The sequence below is a fragment of the Puma concolor genome, chromosome B2, assembly GCF_028749965.1.
Source record: "Puma concolor isolate L17-30 chromosome B2, mPumCon1.1.hap2, whole genome shotgun sequence".
NCBI lineage: Eukaryota > Metazoa > Chordata > Mammalia > Carnivora > Felidae > Puma > Puma concolor.
Genome location: NC_141671.1, coordinates 125719867 through 125741735, shown reverse-complemented (window position 1 = coordinate 125741735; position 21869 = coordinate 125719867). Strand labels below are relative to the sequence as shown.

General features: G+C 41.3%; 2 long non-coding RNA genes across 2 annotated transcripts; one reads left to right on the top strand and one right to left on the bottom strand.

The window, feature by feature from the left end:
- Positions 1 to 10540: 10540 nt before the first annotated feature.
- Positions 10541 to 13246, top strand: LOC147581237 (uncharacterized). Its single transcript, XR_015251567.1, has 2 exons — positions 10541 to 12179; positions 12851 to 13246. It is a non-coding gene; the product is annotated as an uncharacterized LOC147581237 (long non-coding RNA).
- On the bottom strand, positions 12520 to 21803 carry LOC147581236 (uncharacterized). Its single transcript, XR_015251566.1, has 3 exons — positions 17893 to 21803; positions 14885 to 14946; positions 12520 to 13702 (listed from the first exon to the last, which is right to left on the bottom strand). It is a non-coding gene; the product is annotated as an uncharacterized LOC147581236 (long non-coding RNA).
- Between the last annotated feature and the right edge of the window lie 66 nt (positions 21804 to 21869).

Here is a 21869-nt window from a genome sequence, read left to right as displayed (position 1 = left end):
AATGGAATATTGAGTTTTAAATGTAAGGAATGAAGATCACTAGCACAATACTATTTAAATAAATTTCAAAAACTGACCTATATGTAATCAGCAAGATATCATCTGCAGGATATATGTAACTCTACATTTATATTTATGTGTTTAAAAAAAAAAACAAAAACAAACTTTGGGACTAGTGAACCTAACTTGAGCTGCTACAATTAAGAATCATGGTCTCACATCCGGGTCCCAGATCTGAGCCAGTTATAGGGACAGAGTTCCTTCAGTGCGAAAATGGAGCCCATTATTAGACTGGATCTGAGCAGATCCCAATCACTGTGGAACCAGAATCCTTCTCTGGACCATCTATGGAAGAGGTCAAAGAGGGAGATGAAAATGAAGTCTTGGCCTGAATTTGTCTGTGAAACTGTGACTGCTTCTTCAGTTCATGAGTACATAGTTGAAAGAGTTGTAATCAAATCCTCTGACCATGGAATAAGGTATATTATGGTAGAAAAGACTAAACTAAGTGGGAACCCCTCTGCCTCTTCCTTCCAAAATAGCAACTGAAAACAATAACATGCCCCTAAGGAAATTACAGAGATCACCCACCATGAAACACTTGGAAAATGTTGGGGTTGGAATGTGTTTCGTGTGATATTCCCACTTGATTCACTTGCCTGGCTTGTAACAGAGATACATCGGTCATAGAGAATGACTGTTAATTACCATAAATGTGATCACATACGGGATGACTCTAAGTTAAGGTATTTTTACAAATGTCGTCTCCTTCCTGGAGCACATCAACTCAACTCAGCCCCAGCAAATTATCTGGGGGCACGGAACAACTGTCAGGATTTTCCTATTCAGTGACAAATTTTGTGGAAGACCAGAATAGCTCAATAGAGGTAGGACCACTAAGGGCTCAGACCCTTTAGGAACAATGGTAAAAAAAAAAAAAAAAAAAAAACCTCAAACAAATAAAATCATTCAACCATACAAAGAATTCCAACCAGCTAAAGTGCTGGCTAAAAGCAAACGGAACATGAGTGGGTAGAGGATGAAGAAAAATATAAATATCAAATATGATAATTTGCAGAAAGAAGTATTAGACTACTCAGAATTTACTAGTTGCATGGTTGAGGAGGAGACTACTTCTTAACTCTAAGCATCAGTTATCTGATCTATATGATGTAGGCTGAGGATAATCATTATCTACTGTGCAAGGTTGTTTTCAGGATTACACTCAATATATTAGTATTTGGCACTTGGTAGGTATTCAGCGTCTTTTACAGAGGCAGTAGGGTCTAGTGTAAGGTGAGGAAGAACAGAGACTTTGGTGTCAAAGTAGAGATTGGAATCCCAGATGTTTACAGATCTAGGGCATGTTGATTAAGTTCTCAAAGTTTTAAACATTTTTCTTCTATAAAATGGAGTTAGATATACCTATTTAATGGCTCTCTTAAAAATATTCAATTAGGCAGGGGCACCTGGGTGGCTCAATGGGTTGAGCATCCAACTTCAGCTCAGGTCATGATCACACGGTTCATGGATTTGAGCTCCACATCGGGCTCACTGCTGTCGGCGAGGAACCTTCTTCAGATCCTCTGTCCCCCCTCTCTCTGCCTCTGCCCCACTCACGCTCTCTCTCAAAAATAAATAAATATTAAAAAAATATTCAATTAGTAGGATAGGACACTTAAAAGTACTAAAAAGTAGTAGCTATTATTTTTATAGGGTGGAGTCCAAGTTTCTTAAATCTTGTGGGAAGAACATGCATAAGTAGATCTCTTCGATATAATGTGGTACGTGGGGAGACACATAGATGCATTCACCAGGGTTCAATAAGAACATGACAAAGTGAAGATAATGGAGATATTTAATAGTCTGGTGGACACTGTTAATGGGTCTAAGTCCAGAAAAGTAAAAGTAAATTTGCTCACGGTACGAGACATAATTAAGGAGAGAGCTGGTCCTACAGCCCAGAATTTCTAACTCTTGTACAAATTTATTTTTTGTGACTAAACGTTATATTTGTATGACATATAAAATAAATATACCTTCTTAAGTTTTCCTGTGTGGAATTCTCAGAACATAAGATGCATCTATCACATAATTGTATCTTTTTGTTAGCAATAGTTAAAGTATATAGGTCTCTTATTTGAAACATTTTACCTCTCATTAAAACCCATCTTTTAAACGTAATACAATATGGTATGACCATTAATATCTTTAGAAGGTACAAAGGAAGGAAAAGATATTAATTCACTCACTCAATTATTTTGTGTTGTGTTTTAGGTATCAGGTACTACTCTAGGTGGTGAGAATATGGAAGTTAACAAAAACAGACAAAACTGGAAGGGAGAAAGATAATAAATACTCAAGCAAAATGTGGAATACTGCATCTGCCTTTATGTGATAAAATGGGCCAATATGGTGATATCCCTCATATATGTTTTTAAATATTGCTGTTTATAAAAAGTAGTGCTTAAATTTAACTATGTTTTCAAATTTAACCTCTGAGAGATGTGGCTGGAGAGACGATTCAATGTACATTAGGAAAATAATAAAGCAGAGGCTGAAGTTAAGAGAAAAGAGAAAGTATTTCCTGATTAGTTAGACATTATCAATAAGATTTTATCCAGGCAACTTTAAAGCTTTTCATAGGCAGATACAATCTCTCTTTTACTTCCCTATGGAACAAAGAGAAACAGAAGTTTCCATAAGAGGGAATGAGAACCTCTGAGAATTACCTTAGAAGTCAGCTTTGAGGGAGGGCTGAAAAAACAGGCAAGAATTTTAATCTTCAGCAGTCAGAACGTTGTAAGAAAAATGTTAGGGATTTTGCCTCAAGGATTGGGTAGAATTCTCAAAGCCTGAAATTGCATAACATGTGAGAGTTGGGGGCATAAAGTCTTTGGATTTAGAAAGAAATTTCAAAAGTTTTTTTTCCATGAAGAATGAATGAAAAACCAGTATTTATGAAACAGGGAAGAAAATGTTAATTTTATTTAATTATTCATATTTCTTTGATTTTTCTTCTAATTATGTTTTTCGATCATAGAAATTAAATAGCTGTGCTCATGCTTAAAGCTTTATGATTTCCTTAGACACGTATAACAAGAAAAAGGCAGAGCTCTTATCTGAATCATAGCTCAAATATGGTGACTGTTTGGACCTTAAACCAAAGCACAGTGGGTTCTGGCATAGCTTCCTCACAATATACATTCCCAACACCGAGCTGGTAAATTTTAGCCAACACATAGTGATAGCAATTATCACAGCCACTCAAGAAAGTCCACATGTCAAAAGAACTTCCAAGAAATCGACATAGTTCTGTGATGTGTTCCCTCAAATATTTGACCGTGCATACCAGGCTTTTTAAGACTTTAAGACTTTACGACAGTCCCACTCTCTCATCTCCAGGGACATGTGGAGCTCTTTCATTGCCACTTAACATCACTGTTAGTATCTAGTTTATGTCCCACATTCTGATCAGCCTCTTCTAAAGGCAGTCAATTTTCACAAGGATTACCAAGAAAAAGGTTGGGGTAGTGAACATTTTTAAAAAATTTTTTTTTCCTAATGTTTATTTATTTTTGTGAGAGACAGAGCATGAGCGGGGGAGGGGCAGAGACAGAGAGGGAGACACAGAATCTGAAGCAGGCTCCGGGCCCTGAGCTGTCAGCACAGAGCCTGGTGCAGGGCTCGAACTCAGAATGGTGAGATCATGACCTGAGTCGAAGTTGGATGCTCAACCGACAGAGCCACCAGGTGTCCCATCTTTTTTTTTTTTTTTTTGAATCATGACCGGAAACATAACCCATATCCTAGAATAAGTCAATAAAGACTTTTTTAGTAGCCAACAGAAAACTTATGTTGGACATCTTTCCAAACTCTACACCTCATATCTTCTGAAATGAAATGGTTAAGGAAGTTTGAATAAGAGCATTTATAGCCTCTCTTTCTTGATAACAATAGCTAATTTAAAAAAAAGTTCTCCCTATATAGGTCTTTCTATCAAATAAAAGATAACAAAGTCATTCTCTAATTTTTAATAAAGGATCATGCAGTGCAAGGATTAGAGGCCTCAATTTAGAGGCAAGGGAGACAAGAAATATTGCATGTTCTAGTGTCTGAAAACAGAGGAATGGGGTGCCAACCCAAAGAATTTCTTCTTCTATTCTAAACAAAAAGAACAGCTCAACAACAATTCAGAAACATGCTAACTCTTAACGCCCAGAAATTCCTGTTTTTAGGCCATGCTTTAGGTTATTCAGATATAATGTTTGACTCCTCATAACAACTTAGAAATTTCTTAAATGGTCAGCACAAATAAAGTACGTTGTGCAACTTCCCTTTAAGAAACCACAATTACAGAATAAACAGTCACATCCTTAAAAGGAGCAACTAAAAAATAATAGATCCAACTTTGGGGCTATGGAATAGGGAAAATCTTTTTGAAATGTACCTTTACATAGCTTTTTTTGATAAGGAATGCCTCTTTCTATCAGTGATAGAAATAATAAATAACTTTACTAGGTACAAGATGCTATACTATACTACATGGGCTATCTCATTTATTCTTCATACAATTCTATGAAAAAGATATTATTATTATTATCATCATCATCATTAGTAATTATTATTCCCTTTCTACCGGTGAGAAAAATAAAGCTTCTAGAGTTGGTGACTCAGCCCATGATGGTAGCAGTAGAAGCAGATAGAAATGGTCAGGTTCTGAGCATAGGAAAGCCAAAAACATATGCTAACGAGTATGACGTAGATCTGAGAGGAAGAGAAGTCAAGACTGATCTCATGATTTGGGGCCTGAGCATTTGGAATAAAAGAGGACAAGTGTAGGAGACATGGGTGTGGGATTATGAAGACCAGGAGACTGGCAGTGGATATGCTAAGTTTGAGGTACCTATTAAACACCAGAGCAGAGGTATTCAGTAGGTAAATATGCAGGTCAAGGCCAAGGAAAAGGTTCAGGCTAAGGACACAAAACTTGAGAGGTGGAGGGGATGAGGAGGAACCAACAAAGGAGAAACAAAGGAGCAGGCAATGTTACAGAAGATTTTAGAGGGAGTAGTATCCTAAGGTTAAGAAAAGAACAAAAAAAGCATCTGATGTGTCAATTGGCGCATGTCTATTTTGCTGAGAAGTCAGTAAAATGCATCTGGAGAACTGCCTGACCATTGGATTTAGCAAGACGGAGGCTTTGTGAAATGCTATTCCACTTTGCTATTAGGATCCTTCCCTTATCACTTAAATGTAAAACTCCAAGCACTCCAACTCATTTATTTGACCTCACACCAATATTCAGCTACTAATTTAGATTATCCTTTTATCATATCCATCCCTAATCATTTTTTTTTGTGTGTTTTTTGTTGTTGTTGTTTGGTTTCATTTGGCTTTAGTCATATTCAGCCTTTACCAATACTACAACCTAGTTCTGATCTCTGTTAGCTCAGGACTGGATTCCCACCCACCTTCCTGAACTGTCTCCTGGTTTCTGGTCTCCTCACCGGCAATGCATCCCGATTAGTCACCCTAGAACAAAGCTTTTCTCAGGGATTCCCTAGGCCCTTTGGTTATCAGCAGAAACATACTAAGAGGCTTTTCTCACCTACTTCCCCAGCTCAGTGCATGAGTATGCCCTCCTAAAACATAGCATACCCGACCCTAAGTGCTTGTGAACAGCAAAGTTCTGCCTAAATTTCACAGAAGAGAATCCACAATGAGAACCATCAATCAGAATGATTGGGGTCCTCTATTTGTCATAACCCGATGGACTAATTCCATCTCTTCCAATCTAAGAAGAAATATGGGAGATTGAGAAATACCACACTGATGAACTGGGCAAAAGATTGGTGCTTTCCAATAAAATATAAGCTCACACACCTATTAGAATGGTTACAGTAAAATTAAACAAACAAAGAAACTTACACTGGCAAAGGCACTGGTGTGAATAAGGAAGGAGCAGCTGGAACTCTCATTTACTGCTAGTGGGAATGCAAAAGGGTTTGGCCAACTTGAAAACTAGTTTGGCAGTTTCTTATAAAGTTAAACAAATACTGTATGTCCTCATGCTCCCATTCTTAGGTACTGACCCAAAAGAAACTAAAACCTGCGTGCACACAAAATAACCTGTCAGTGAGTGTTTACAGCAGCTTTAGCCATAATAAACCCAAACTGGAAACAACATAAATGACCATCGAATGGTGAACAGATAAAATGTCTCGTGCATCCATGAAATGGAATCCTACTCAGGAATAAAAAGAACAAATGCCTGACGGATGCAACAACACGGATGAATCTCAAAAGCATTATGCTACGTGAAAAAAAGCCAGACACAAAATGCTACATAGTAAATGATTGCATTTATATGGCATTCAGGAAGAGGCTAAATTATAGAGACAAAAACCAGATCAGGGCTTATGAAGGGCTAAGGGTGGATAGAGGGTATGAGTATAAAGGGGCTTTTGATTTTGGTGATGGAAAATATACTATACCCGGATTGTCGTGGCAGTTACATAATTCTATAGGTTCGTCAAAATCATACACCTGTACACCTGAAAATGGCAGATTTTACGGCATGTAAATGATACTTCAATCAACCTCATTTTAGAAAGAACGTTCCATGGGGGCATGTACTTTGTTTTAGTTGCTTTATCCCTAGCAGCCAGAACAGTAATTGGCACATAATAAGTATATATAGGAAGGAAGGGAAAAAGGAAGGAAGAGAGAGGGAGGAGGGAACGAAGGGTATCACTTCTCTTGGATATCTTGGAATTTTTCAATGCCCAATCTTAGAATCACTTGTTATTACCAGTCTTAGTCTTTCAATGTCAACCACAGATTGTCACTTTGAAGCTTAGCCACCTCTGTCCCTGGGGAGTTACTCATTGTCTCCTAGGCCAAACCTTTTCCCCCAGTCTCTAAGTGGAGACAGAAACCCCCTCCTTTCTGAGATGAAGTAGTGAGAAATAATACAAACAGGTAAATCACGGTTAACAAATCATGCAACGGGACAAAGGAAATGAATTGATTTTGCAACAGAAAAAATACAGATGGCAAGAACACATGTGAGACAATATTCAACCTCACTTGAAGGTTGAACGGATTCAATGTTTTTTCCCATTAAACCAGAAACCTTTCCTTTTTTTTTCTTTTTTTAAATGTTTTTTCTTAAACTTTTTAACTTTATTTATTTTGAGAGAGAGAGAGAGAGAGAGCGTGAGTAGGGGAGGGACAGAGAGAGAGGGAGAGAGAATCCCAAGCAGACTCTGCGCTATCAGCACAGAACCCAACGCAGGGCTCAAACTCACAAACCGTGAGATCATGACCTGAGCCAAAACCCAGAGTTGGACGCTTAGTTGAGCGAGCCCTCCAGGTGCCCCCAGAAACCTTTCTTGGTGATACAAGAAGCAATGCTAATAAGGATACACAGCAGAGATGCTTTCATACGTTGCTACTAGGAGTATAAACTGGTATAATACTCCTGAAATATTTTGGGAAATAATTATCGAGCACACCTAAGGCATTCAGATGGTTTGGCAGGTAACGTTACATCTAGATACCTCCCTGTAATCAGAAGTGCAGGAAAAGATTTATGTATTAAAAAACTAACCAGCAATTAAAAATTTAAAGATTCCCTCAGAAGAATGAGTAAGTACATGATGGTTGATTTATGAAATGAGAATATCCAGTTTTTAAATATGATATTCATGGGGCATTCACTTCCGAATGTCCCCTCTCTGCAAAGAGAGCTTTCCTACTATTGTTCCTTTCTAATCTTATACTCCAATAGACTTTTGCCTGCTGCTCCCAAAAAATGATATTTATGAAGAATATTTAATGAAAAAGAAAATGTTAAAATACAATATTAAGCCAAAAGAAGGAAAAATTCGCAGTTGACTACTCAGCTCATCCTCGCTATGTAAATTTGTAAAACATTTCATACAGGTGCCTGGGTGGCTCAGGTTAGGCATCTGACTTCAGGTCATGATCTCGAAGTTCAGGGATTCGAGCCTCACATCGGGCTCTCTGCTGTCAGTGCAGAACCCACTTCAGACCCTCTGTCCCCTTTTTTCTCTGCCCCTCCCCCACTTGCACACTTTCTCTGTCTCAAAATAAATAATCTTTAAAAAAAATTTCATACAAAGAGGATTGGAAAAAATACCCAAAAGTCTTAATTAATAGTAGTTCTCTATAGATGGTGAGATTATGCATATTATTTTTTTGTTTATTTATGCATCTTTGTACATTTTAGGTTTGCTACATGAGAATGTACTGAAAAAAAATCAAAAAACTTTTTTTTCTTAAATCCTTATTCATTTTTGAGAGAGAGAGAGAGAGAGTGAGCATGCACGGTGAGGGGCAGGGAGACAGAGAGGGACAGAGGATCCGAAGTAGGCTTATAAAATGATTGATGGTTAGTGAAAGAACCTAGACACAAAAGAGTACATACAATCCAATTCCATTTATGTAAAGTACAAACACAGGCAACTCATCTCTGGCGTCCAAAGTCGGGACAGTGGTTCGTCTTAGCTAAAGAGAGGGAAAATTGAGACCCAGAGACTGCATGAAGGGGTTTGGCATAGGAGACAATTAGTAACTGCCAAGGAACCGAGGTGGCTAGACTTTACAGTGACAATCTGTAGCTGACATTTTAAGGTTAAGGCTGATAATAACAAGTGATTCCAAGATTGAGCATTTAGAAATTCCCAGATACCTAAAACATCTGAAAGATAAGTGAATCAGGGGAAGTGAACACCATTTTTAACCAAAGACTTACTCTATAATGATACAGCCTTGCATATCGTGGAAGCTACCGTTTCTAAGCTCATTTCTAAACCTTTTTTTTTTTTCTTTCTCTTTCAGGCAGTGAGCATGAGAAGAATTCTAGGGTGCTGTAATGTTCTGTTTCTTCTGGGTGCTTGTTACTTAGTATACTCAGATTTTGAAAATGAATAATATTTTCTTATGTATGCTTTTCTCTGTGTATAATTCATTAAAATATTTTAAGTTTATTTTTATTTATTTTGAGAGAGAGATAGAGAGCAAGCAGGGGAAGGCAGAGAGAGAGGACAAGAGAGAATCCCAAGCATGCTCCATTGCTGTCAGCACAGAGCCCGATTCGGGGCTCAATCTCATGAACCATGGGGTCATGACCTGGGCTGAAATCCAGAGTCAGATGCTCAACCCACTGAATCACCCAGATGCCCCTAAAAGTTTTTTGAAGTAAAAATATTATAGTTCTCTTCCAGAAGGAGGCAAAATTGGGTATTTTAAAGAGCCTAGAAACCTTCATAAAACTATACTCGAACATAACATTCATCGTCCAATTACTCTGGTTGCCCAATACAGGACTTAATTCATCCCACTACAGCAAGCAACCAAGTAAAACAATAACGGTTCAGAATGTCAGGGGTGAGGTCTGCACTGTGTGAATGGAGGTCTTGGCCCTTGTATTTCCCACGAGACTTACGTGGCGATCTGCACTTGGATAAAGCCAGCCAGAAGGAAAGTAGCACAAAGCAGTTTATTAAAACGAAAGTGCACTCTCATGGTGGGAGAACATGTAGGTTCCAGGACTCCTGCCACAGGTTGGGAGGGGGAGTTTTTGACTCTAGAACCATCATGGCAGCCTTCCTCAATGTGGGGGGAGGGGTGACTGTGCCTGCAATGTCAACGTATATAATGAGTCTAGGTGTAACCCTGGGGCAGAGGTGGAAGAGGAGAGTGTATATGCACTCTCTAGGTCTCTAGACAGTGACTCTAGGTCTGTCAGGCTGAAGGTCTTAGAAGCCACAGGGTCAGGATGTTGTGTCCTCTGGCTTGTAATGTGTAATCTATTTATCACTCTCCTTGCTTCCAGCTTATCTCTGTCGTTCCCTTCAAGGACTTGGGACGCTGCCTCTATCTACTGCTCCTATCTAGCTTCTATCCAACAAGACCTTAATACTAACTAGTTCTCCAGATTCTCACAGATAATACTAAATACCCCCCAAAACTTTTAAAGGCTGGCAAGAGAATGTTTAAGGAGAATACATGCACAGAAAAAAGTTATGCTATGACTGTGACTCATCCACAAGTGTCTCCTGCTGAGAAGATTCATTGTTCTTTCCTTCCTGGCCAGGAAATAAGGACACCTATCAGAATGCTTTCTTGCAAATGGGTGGAGTATTTGAGAAGAATAAGAAGAGCCAAGCAGAAAAGGAAGAAAAATGTGATAAACCTCAGCGAGGCTTATTCAATTAAGTGCAGACCTGAATGTTAGTAGGAAAAGAGTTGAAAAACTGCCTTGTGGGACACCTGAGTGGCTCAGTCGGTTGAGCGTCTGACTCTTGATTGCGGCTCAAGTCATAATCCCAGGGTGGTGAAATCAGTCCCCACATAGGGTTCTGGGCTGAACGTGGAGGCTGCTTAACATTCTCTCTCTCTCTCTCTCTCTCTCTCTCTCTCTCCCCCACTGCCTCTCTCCCCAGCAGGTGCATGCTTCCTCTCTCTCTCTCAAATTAAAAGAAAGAAAGAAAGAAAGAAAGAAAGAAAGAAAGAAAGAAAGAAAGAAAGAGAAAGAAAGACTGCCTTGTAAAGCATATGTACAAACACCTCTCCAGAGGTTGTCAATTAATGTCAATTTCTATAATGCTATAGAAAGTAAGTAAATTACAACAACACTGGGCATTTTTAACAAGAAATTGTTAAGATCAGTAAGAAATGTGCAGGTGAGAAATGTAATAAGAAGAATGTGCATCAAAAGGAAAAAGGGAAAATAAAAACCTGAAGTCTGTTTTCCTCTTTTCCTTCACTTGTTTGTTTTTAACGTCAAGAAACTCACCATCCTCCTGAAAAGTCCCCAAGATACAAATCTTGGCTTCCTCAATCTTGAGACAATGACTCATCTATTTAGTACAGCTCACCACTTTCCTCCTCCCACATCCAAAGTACCTTTGATAAAAAGCAGATGATGTCTGACAACTTCTGACACGCTTTCTGCAAGGTCAGAGCCAAGGGGGTTTTCCTGAGGAAAGAGAGTAGCAAGAAGCATGCAAGAGTGGAAAGGGTCCCAGACATGTGGCCAAGAGCCCAGCCTTCAGGATGAGCCAACCAAATCACCTGGCTTGGGACCTCGGGAAAGTCAGTTCGCTGATCTGCACTTCTGTTGGTATGTCTACAGAATGATAATAAACAGCTTGCAGTTGTGAGAATTCAGGAATATAACGGCTATTTACAAGTGCTTCCTAAAAGGTAAAGCAAACAACAATTTCCTGTTACTACCGTGATATCAGTCAGTGAGTATTGAGACAGCCCGTATGCTCAGGCCAACTGCAATGTGAAAAATTAAAGGGAGTATTAGATACAGTATTAGACCAGGGCCCCCAAGCTGGACATCTCAACTTTAGAATCAGAATGTGACAAGTGTCATTCTACCAGTAGCTGAAACAGCCTCATAGGTAAAAATCAGAGGCCAACCGGTAGCCTTTTTAACCACGAGCGTGGGAACAGGACAGCAATGAAATAACTCTCCTGAATTAGCCCACGGTGCTCTCCTTATCCCTGCCTCCTTTCCCAAGGCCCAGTCTTTGGACCTCCTGAAATGCCCTGGTATCCTTTCCAACAAATTCTATTGTTTGGACTAAAACAAGAGTTAATTTCAAAGCTTACTGGTAATGCAAAGGACGACCAGGCAGAAGACCTGAAACCTTACACTTAGCAGGATGGAGTCATTGTCAGTCTCTAGCAGGGAAATGCTGACTGAGGAAGATCTCAGCAGCAAGCAGAAAGTGGGGAAGTGAGGAAGGAGTTGCAGATAGCAGGCTGTTGCAGGATCCAAGCAGAAGAGCCTGAGACCAGCGTGGTGTCCACACATATGCAAAGAAAATGACGGAAATAAAGGACTTTCGTGTTTAGTCTGGTAGATTTTTTTCTTTTTCTTTTTTTTCAGTTTTATTTTTATTTATTTTGAGAGAGAAAGAGAGAGAGAGAGAGAGAGAGAGAGAGAGAGAGAGAGAGAGGAGGGGCAGAGGGAATGGGAGAGAAAGAGAGAATCCCAAGCAGGATCTGCAATGTCAGCACAGAGCTGGTGGATGCGGGGCTCAATCTCAGGGACCGACCCTTAGATCGTGACCTGAGCCCAAACCAAGAGTCAGACGCTTAACCAACTGAATCACCCAGGCACTGCTAGTCAGGTAGATTTTAGTGTGAGCCGTGTGTGTGTGTGTGTGTGTGTGTGTGTGTGTGATTTTAAATTTTCCAATAGCCACACTAAATAAGTATGAAAAGGTGTAAGTAAACAGGTGTAAATTTTTTTAAGTTCATTTATTTATTTTGAGAGAGAGAGAGAAAATGGGGGAGGGGCAGAGAGAGAGGGAGAAAGAGAGAATCCCAAGCTGGCTCTGCATTGTCAGTGTGGAGTCCAACAAAGGGCTCGAATTCAGGAACTCACTAGTGAGATCATGACCTGAACCTAAATAAGAGTCAGACATTTAACCGACCAAGCCACCCAGGTGCCCCAAGAAACAGGTATAGTTAATTTTGAGAACCCTTTATTAACTCGCTATATTCCAGGCATGATCATTCAGCGTGTAATCCGTACGTTTAAAATATTAATGATATGTTTTACTTTTTCCTTTTGTACTGAGTCGTCCATATCCAGAATTCGTGCCCGAATCCGAGCACATTAAAAGTGCTCGGTAGCCACAGGTAGCTATTGGCAAGTCTAGACTCTTAAAACGTCTTCTGACCTTTTTCTCCTTCTTGTTCCCTAACCTGAAAAAGGGACTGGGTTTACAGATTTTTTTAAATCCAAATCTTCATCACTTAAAAATGGATCATATGCCCAGTCTCTTTTGTGTTTCAGTCTCGTACGTTGAAAAGAGAAGAGTCTGCTGACGTTCGTTCGGACTCAAGCAATGCGAGGATTCTCCCGAGTATTCTCGCTAAAAACCACAATTACAGTTCAGCGAACTCCCCAGCTCCTTTTCACTGCTGACAAATTAACACACACATTTTAAACCACAAAGTTGAAAGAACAAACCTTTTGAAGTGATAATGACGTAATGATTACAATGTAACACTTTCTAAAAAGGAAATTCATTGCTAGTAGCTGTTTAAACTTCTGGGCTCTGATTTAAAACCCCCGCAATTCTTCCACAGAGAAGATGAGAACAATTTTTACCATCAACAGATTATTCTTTCTGAATTTTCATCCCTTTCCCTAAAAGAGATATAAAAATAAATTTAATACAGTCATCATTACGGTCGCCATTTTGTAATGAAACTAGGGAGTTGCCGAAAATTTTGAGGCACTAATAAGAGAGAAATTCGAAATCGGTTTCCCATGAGATTGAGCCCTGCCAACAAGGGTTTTGTCTTCATCCTCGCTCAGTCAGACATGGGGCCCATTCACCTCCTGAATGTCTCCTCTGATTTCCAGTTTTCCTGAGGTGCTGTGCCTAGAACGTGTGCAAAAACTCTGCTGGACACGAACTGTCCTCTTCCTGAAGCGGATTTTCCTAATTTGCCTTTTTGCTTCCCAGAGGCATGGCTAGGTCGTCAGGTCTCTTACTCTCCCAGGCCTCCTTCTGGGAATTCCGTTTTGGGCCAGTCCTTACCTCCTTTCTCTGCCTGCTCAGTGCCAAGTACCCCCAAAATGGCCACAGGAAGGCCTAGTTCTGCCCACATCACATGCCAACGCCTGGGTGCCCTGGGACTGCGGGCCGGAGAAAAGAGGAGGAAACGGTAACTAGTTGATGCCAGGAAAAGAAAGGTGGACCGTAATTTCTCATGTGCCCTCTCAGGACCAGGCCCTGTGCAACCCTCTCATGTATTCGCTCAACTCTCACATCTGCCCTGTTGAGGTGAGTGTCACTTTATCCACATTTCCCTGAGGAGGAAAGTGAGGCACACAGAGGTATAACTTCCCCAGGATCACAGGGTTACTACACGGGACTGGGATTTGAACCCAGGCAGTCTGCTTTCCCACCCCTGTATTCTCTGGCAAAGGGGCTGAATGTGAGCATAACCAGGAATGGACATTCTCTCTGGGGCTCGGCTGGGGACACACTGAACCATTTTGCCTCTCGGGACTCTGCAGTTTTTTTCTGTTTCCATCATTACTGTTCCTCTTAGATTGATGCAATTTTTTACAACTATTCTATTGTCTCCACTTAGGTCATGATGAAATTGTTCCTCCCGCTTTTAGCCTAAGGGTTAGTGTTGGCTTCATTATATTTTAATTTTAATAAACAAGCTTCTTTGTAGATGCAGACAACAGGTGGGTAGCTGCAGGGGGTGGGGGGGGTAGAAGGAGTGAAATGAGTGGAGGGAGTCAAAGTACAAACTTCCAGCTATAAAATAAATGTCATGGGGATGTAATATACAGCACAGTGACTATAGTTAATAATACTGTATTCAAAAGTTGCTGAGAGGGCAAATCTTCAAAGTTCTTACAAGGAAGAAAACCTGTAACTTGGTATGCTGACAGATACTAGCTAGATGTATTGTGGTGATGATTTCACGATATATACAAATATGGAATCATTATGCTGTCTACCTGTAACATAAAGTTGATTAACCTGTAACTGACATAATTGATAGACAGCATATATCAACTCTATCTCAATTTAGAAAAAAGCAAATTCTTGTTATGATCTTCTACCAACCTGCTGATGTACTTACACCTGACGTGAATGAGTAAGGAATGGGGTATAGTGGAGGTGCAGAATTTGGGGGTCTGTAGGTACAGGGGCTATAAAGGCAAAAACAGGGGAAATGCAAGCTGATGATGCTAACAGATTTATTATTTGCAATCATCGAAATGTACGTTGAAATGTTCACTGCAATCAGTGAAAGGTACATTCATTTTATTTTAGTTGATAGGAAAAATACATACCTGTTGGGAAGAAAGAATTTCTTATCCCCTTCAAGGTCCTTCCAGCCAGACTAAGAATCAAGCTGACATGAGAAGATTAACAGGAGAAAATCAGTTTTAATTTAAGGCATATGAGGAATCCACACAGACATAGACATTCCAAAGACAGGCAGGATGAGGTATGGATGTGATTCTGAACTAAGGAGAAGTGGGTAGGGGTCTTCAAAGGGAAAGAATTCAATTCACAGGAAGATGAAAAAGAGCAAATGTTGGGAAACAGATGTTTGCTCAGCTTCTCAGAAGCAGCTGGGCCACAGAGGAGTTTGATCAAACAGGCCTTGCGAGGTTCCTTCCTGTCTGCCAATCTAGCTCATGTCATGACATCATTATCTACGGGGAGAACTGTCTTCCTGGAGCAGATCCATCTCACTTCTCGTAGGCACTTGTGGGGAAGAAAAGAGTGGTTCCCAAATCTGCTGGCTTTTCATACTTTTTTGGTTAATATTTATTTTGAGAGAGAGCAGGGTGGGGTTGGGTCAGAGAGAGGAGAGACTCTCCCACAGGCTCAGGCTCCAGGCTGTCAGCACAGAGTCAGACGTGGGGGTCCATCTCATGAACAGTGAGATCGTGACCTGAGCTCATATCAAGACACGTAACCAACTGAGCCACCGGGGGCCTGAGGCGTTTCATTGCTTTTTAACTCAAAAATAATTTTCATGCTAAAGCGGCCCATTTTGGCCCCCACACGTTGATAAAGTTTTCTATTTTATTTTCTTCACCACTAGTCGGTGGTGGCTAGGACCCCCAGGTGAGACTAGAAACTGGATTCAAGGTTTAGTTCAAAGGTCCCCTCCTCTCGGAAGGAATTTCCGGATTGCTCTTTGAACAGAACATCCCTGCTCTGTTCCCACACAGCTAACAGGAACTTCTATGACAAGACAAATCTGTAACACGATTTTTGTTTACAATCCTCTGCCTCATAGAGTAAGTCCCTTCCGAGAAGTAATTATACCTTATTCTTCTTTACATCCCTATGGCAGAGGGTATCTGGCATATAATAATACACAGCTAATGTTTATCTACTTACCTGTCAGGCATGGGGCTAAGCACTGTTCATAATGATCTCGTTTAACCTTCACAATAATCCCGTGTGGTACACTCTATTCTATCTCCACTTTACAGGTAACAAAACTGAGGCACAGAGAGGTGAAGTAACTTGCCCATGGTCACATGGCTAATTAACGGTGACGGATGCATTGAAGCCAGGTAGACCGGCGTCAAGACACTTCCCACTGGGCACATTGCACTGTATAGTCTCTCTTAAAAAACATCTGCTGATGTGTTGACTCAAGAAAAAGACAACAGTCTTGCAAATCCATTGTTTTGCTAGTTAGGGAATGTTATAATGCTAAAATACCTAAGGGTGCCAACGCTAGAATAGTTACCAAATGCTGATGTCTATAAGCTGTTTATCCATCTTTACTCAAAGCCAGCTAAGAGCATGTGCCTGCAGATTATAAAACAGTTTACCTAAATGTTGGTTAAAGATCAAGGTACAGAGAAGCCTTAAGCTGAAGCCTTGTGAGCCAGGGCAGTTCTAGGTACTCTCAATGTAGGAGAACTCTTGGTATCTAAAAAGCAGCAAGATGGGGAGTCGTTAAGCATCTGACTTTGGCTCAGGTCATGATCTCATAGTTCGGGAGTTCAAGTCCCACATCAGGTGACCTTGAGCCCTGCTTTGGGTGAAACACGCGCCCCGCTTCGGATGAGCCCCACTTCTCTCTTTCTCTCTCTCTGTCTCTGCCCCTCGTTCACTTGAGCCCTCTGTGTCTCAAAAAATGAAAAAAATAAAAGAGTAAAAAGCAGCAAGAGGGCACTGGACATTCGTGTGGTGAGAGGAAGCACTCAGAGAGGCAGAAGCACTGAAAGAGGAAGTCAGAGGCCCTGGGGACAAACTGCAGCTTCTTTACGTCTCTTGGGTTTTTTTCAGCAGTAGTCATCCAACAGCTCAGTGTTTTGTCTGACATTGAGAAATGGTTTCTGGAAGAATATGGTAGCTGTTCTTTAAGAGACTGACTACAATGGCTAGAAATTAGGTTAAGTGAGCTTTTTTTAGTTGCCACGGACAGAGACACTCAGGTTACCTTTAGTGACCAGGGATTTGGATGAAGATGTGCCGGAAAGTCAGAAGAGGAAACAGCCACCAGTGTGCCGGTCCTCAGGGGCCACAGGGAAGGAGCACTGGTCACAGCAGGGCCAGCAAGCTTCTGGAGACTGTTGCAGCCCCAACACTGGGGCCTCCTGTTCCCCCTCAATGACAGATCACCTTTGCTTCGTGTGCTGAAGTTCTACTTCCTGAGGCGCCTGGGTGGCTCAGTCAAGTGGCTGACTTCAGCTCAGGTCATGATCTCACAGTTTGTGAGTTTGAGCCCCGCGTCGGGCTCTGTGCTGACAGCTCAGAGCCTGGAGCCTGCGTCGGATTCCATGTCTCGCTCTCTCTCTGTCCCTCCCTGCTTGCACTCTGTCTGTCTCTCAAAAATAAGCATTTTAAAAAAATTGTTTAAAGTTCTACTTTCTGTCCTTGAGTTGGCTGCTTTCTTTTTCTTTTTCTTTTTTTCCTTTTCTTTCTTTCCTTTTTTTTAAAAAAAATTTATTTATTTATTTTGAGAGAGAGAGAGAGAGAGAGAGAGGGAGCATGCGGGGAACAGGGAGGGACAGGGAGACTGGGAGAGAGAGAGAATCCTAAGCAGTCTCCACGCTGTTGGCGAAGAGCCTGACTCAGGGCTTGACCTCACCAACCATGAGATCATGACCTGAGCCGAGACCAAGAGTCAGACGCTTAACCTGCTGAGCCACCCAGGTGTCCCAGTTGCTTCTCTCTCACTCTTTTTTTTTTTCTTTCCCACTTAACCCCATCCATTCTTGTGGTTTACATTCCAGCTCTCTGAATGAGAATTTATTTAGGGTGTCCTAACAAGGAGTGCGAAAAAAATTTCAGGTCAACTAACAGAAAACCAAACTGGCAGTACCTTAAATCAATAGAGTTTTGTTATTTTTTCCCTAAAACAAGAGTCCAGAGGTTGGTGGTTGCAGACATTGGTCCAGCCGCTTGATGCTAACATTGACTCCTTAAGGTTTCTTTTTATTCTTCCATTTTTAGCTGTTGGCTTGTTTATCCTCAATCATGTTGCTTCGTGGTTGCAGGAGGACTACTGTATCATGAGTCTACAGTTCAGGCAGGAAGACTGGAGAAGGGTCAAGGCTAGCAAGTTCTCCTTTCGCATCCACCACATGCTCACATGCACACACACAGGCTTCTGCTTACATCTTATTGACCAGAACTGTGTCACGTGACTACACGTAGCTGCCATGAAGGTTGGGAAGGTGAGTATTGAGTTTTATAGCCTCTGTGAGAAGACAGAAAGGTAGAAGGATACTGAGAAACGTTATTAGCACTCAGCTAGTGAACAATTTCTGCCACAGTCACCATCTTACATATGGCGTCTCTTAGGCAATGCTTCAGGACAAGCTATCTACTAAAAGACTTTGCAGTCTATGGACAATTGCCTTTGAGTCAGGGGTTGATATGATAGGATTAGATGTAACATGACAGCCTTCCTTGGAAGGGGGTTGTGTTCTGGGCAAGAACAAATGGTCTAAATTCTCATCAGTGACCCAATTATAGCTTAATCAACCATAAATTTAACTGTATCTGTTCTAATCCCACATCTATTCACAAGCTTGCTTTGTCATTCATATATTTATTCGATAAATATTTGTGTAGTGATAGGTGCTTCTCAAGGTATAGCAGTGAAGAAAATAAGGAGCTTACTTTCTAGTGGAAGAGAGAGAGAATCTGTGCTCTAATAACCTCGTTGCTCTCTTTGGTAACGATTACCACCATTTCATACTTATATATCTGGAGATATATATATTTACACACATACGGATGGTAATACGTTCTGTGGTGAAAACGTAGGTAAGGGGCAGGATAGAGGCGATGGTAAAGTGTGAGAGGGTGGGGAAGTGTTAGTCATAGTTCCTAGAATAATTAGAATTGGAAATAGAATAGTTCATAGAATAATTGGACGGTTTGTGGCCTTTAAAGGGAAACTGGCAGACCTTTCTGCTCTAGAGGAAAAAGGAAGGAAATACACAATGCCTGCCAGGAGCCCAAAGTGCATAGCTTGTGCTGCACACTCACCCTCTGTTCTCATTACATCATAGTTCTAGCATCTTAAATTATTTTATTTGGGCTATTAATTTCCTGTTTTGACCTACAAAATGCAGCCTTAGCTTCTGAGTGCCACTTCAGTTCACACTTGGCTTTGGACTTATTCACCCCTTACCCTACATTGGGTTTGTTTTGTTTTGCTTTGTTTTTTGGCTTTAAAAACTCACCAGAGGACATAGTGGGGACCAACATATACTTGGATGTTCAAGGATATACTTGGATAGGCACAAGATTTTTACCAAGGAAACTGGCACTGCTCATTTGCTTTCTGTGTGGCTATGTAAGATTTATATACTGGGTTTTAAAATATATTTTACTGATCATCCTCTTACCTCTCATACTAGCCTGTGAGTCCCCATGCCCCAGTTTTGTCCAAATGAATTCCCTCTTATCTTGCAGGTCATGATTATAACTTCCTTAAGAGAGAATTTCCTTCAAACTTAGTCTAAACCAAGTTTCTGTTTACTCCCTGTAAATCCACTGGTCTCCTTGATAAGGATGACCACAATTTTAGTATTTAGTTACGTGATAGTTTGATCAATGCTTGTTTAATCGCTCACAGACTGTAAGCACCATGGGCGGGGGGCATATCGGTCTTATTCAGGTCTGTATCCCGGTGCATAACAGGGTTGCATAGACATAATGGCACTCAATAATATTTAGTGAATTAATAAACGTCTTTAGTCTCCAAGCGACTAGCAAGGTGCCTCAGAAGGATAGGTACTATGGTGGATGCTGACTTTGAAGCTCTGATCATATCCCCCTTTAGGAACAGAAGACTTAGCCCCATCCCTCCTTGCTGCTGGGAGCAGTGCTGGCAAAACCCTTTAACTGTCAGCCCTCTTTGGATAATGCCTCAGTTAAAGAAACGGACAAGCTCAAATCACGTCTCCTTCCAGGGGTGGTGTGTATCCAACGACCAATCAATGTTGGGAGGTGAAGGCCTAACCACTCATATCAACTCATGATCCCTCCCTCTCAAAGGCCATCCCAGCTCCCAGAGGTCCCCTGAAGCCTTTGTTAGGATGACATCACAGATCAATCTCTCCCTCTGCTCAATCCTGTTTCCTCCCCCTCCCTTTCACAGAGGTTGATCCCAAGAGCACACAACAGCCTGTTTTGCATGCTAATCTCCCCTGCTGGGTCCATTTCATGGATAGCCCAACCAGTGATGGCTACTAAAAAATAGTTACTGAACTGGATTATGTTTTGTCCTACTCCATAAACCCCTACACAGCAAAGATCAGTTCTTATTCATCCTTGCATGCTTGCAATGACTAGGTACCTTTCATATAGTGAGTGCTAATGTTTGAATGTCTGCGCCCCCCCCACCCCCACCAAAATTCAGATGTGGAAATTCTAACTCCCAAAGGGGAGTTAGAGATGTATTAGGAGATGTATTAGTATTAGGAGATGTGGCCTTTGGGAGGTGCCTAAATCACGATGGAAACATCATGAATGGGATTAGCACCCTTATAAATGAGGCTCCACAGTGTTCTCTCCCTCTCCCAACATGGGAGGGCACAACTAGAAGTCTCTAACCCAGAAGAGTGCCTGATAATGCTGGCACTTTGATCTTTGGCTTCAAGCCTCCATAATGTGAGAAGTAAAATTCTGTTGCTTATAAGCTACTCAGTCTGTGGTTTTTTGTTAAAGCAGCCCAAACAGACTAAGACAGTGGGCATCATAAATACCAAGCAAAATATTCCCCCAAACTTGGTCTAGATGGAGCTGAAGCATTCCTATTCAAAGTATGGTCTCAGAGTCAGAGGCCCCGGGCATTCTCTGTGTATTCTGTTACAAATGCAGAAATCTCCAGACCCAGCTGAATCAGACCAGTTAAATCAACCTGCATTTTAACAAGATCCACAAGTGGTTCATATGTTCATTGAAGTTTCAGAAGTCTCAGAGCTGAGGCATTTATTAATGTAAATAAAATGATCCTGTTAATAATTCCTCTCTAGTTTGTAGAGCATCTTTTTTTTTTTTCTCTCTAAAATATTGCAGGCATTCTTTCACTCAGCAAATACCAACCAAGTGCCAGACTTCAGGCAGACGGAGCTTACATTCTAAGAGGAGAAAATAAACATCAATATAGGAGAAATGCCCAGTAATAGGTGATGTGGTCAGGGAGGAAAGAGGGCGGATCACACGATGAGAGGTTGCTTAAGAAATCGCTATGTGATATTTAATTGCTGAAAAGATAACACAAGTTGTTTTTCCTCCAAAGATAAAGTAGTTCTGGGCCAAGCCAATTCGATATGGGCTGTCTACACAAACCATTTCACCACTGAAGTTTTAGCTTCCTCGAACAGAAATGCAGGGATTAGAGAAGGCATTTAAGGCTCTTCGCGTTCTAAACTCCCAGGCTTCCAGACGCCTTGATGGTGAAGTCTAACAGGGTAAGGTTAGGATTGTGGCTGGGTTGTGGCCTCAGGAAAAGCTCTGCAACCCCAGAACACTGCAAAAACAGGAAGAATAATCGCGGAAGGTGGTGCCGAATCGAAAGAACGTAACCTTTGGACTCAAGTTCCTCACAAACCTGTGGGCCCTTGTCAGGACCACAGACTTCCATGCCCTTAAGGCCGAGCGTCCTTGGAACGGGCCTCTTCCTGCCTTCCGGTCCTAGTCTTGCCTATTAGCCAACGCCCGGTTCGGCACTAGGGGTCCTGCCTTCCCGCTCAGGTCCTGGTCCCCAGCCCCCCAGGCCGCATCCTGGCCCCGCCCCCCGCCCCCCCTTTCCCCCGCCCCCCGCTTCCCCACCCTGCCTCC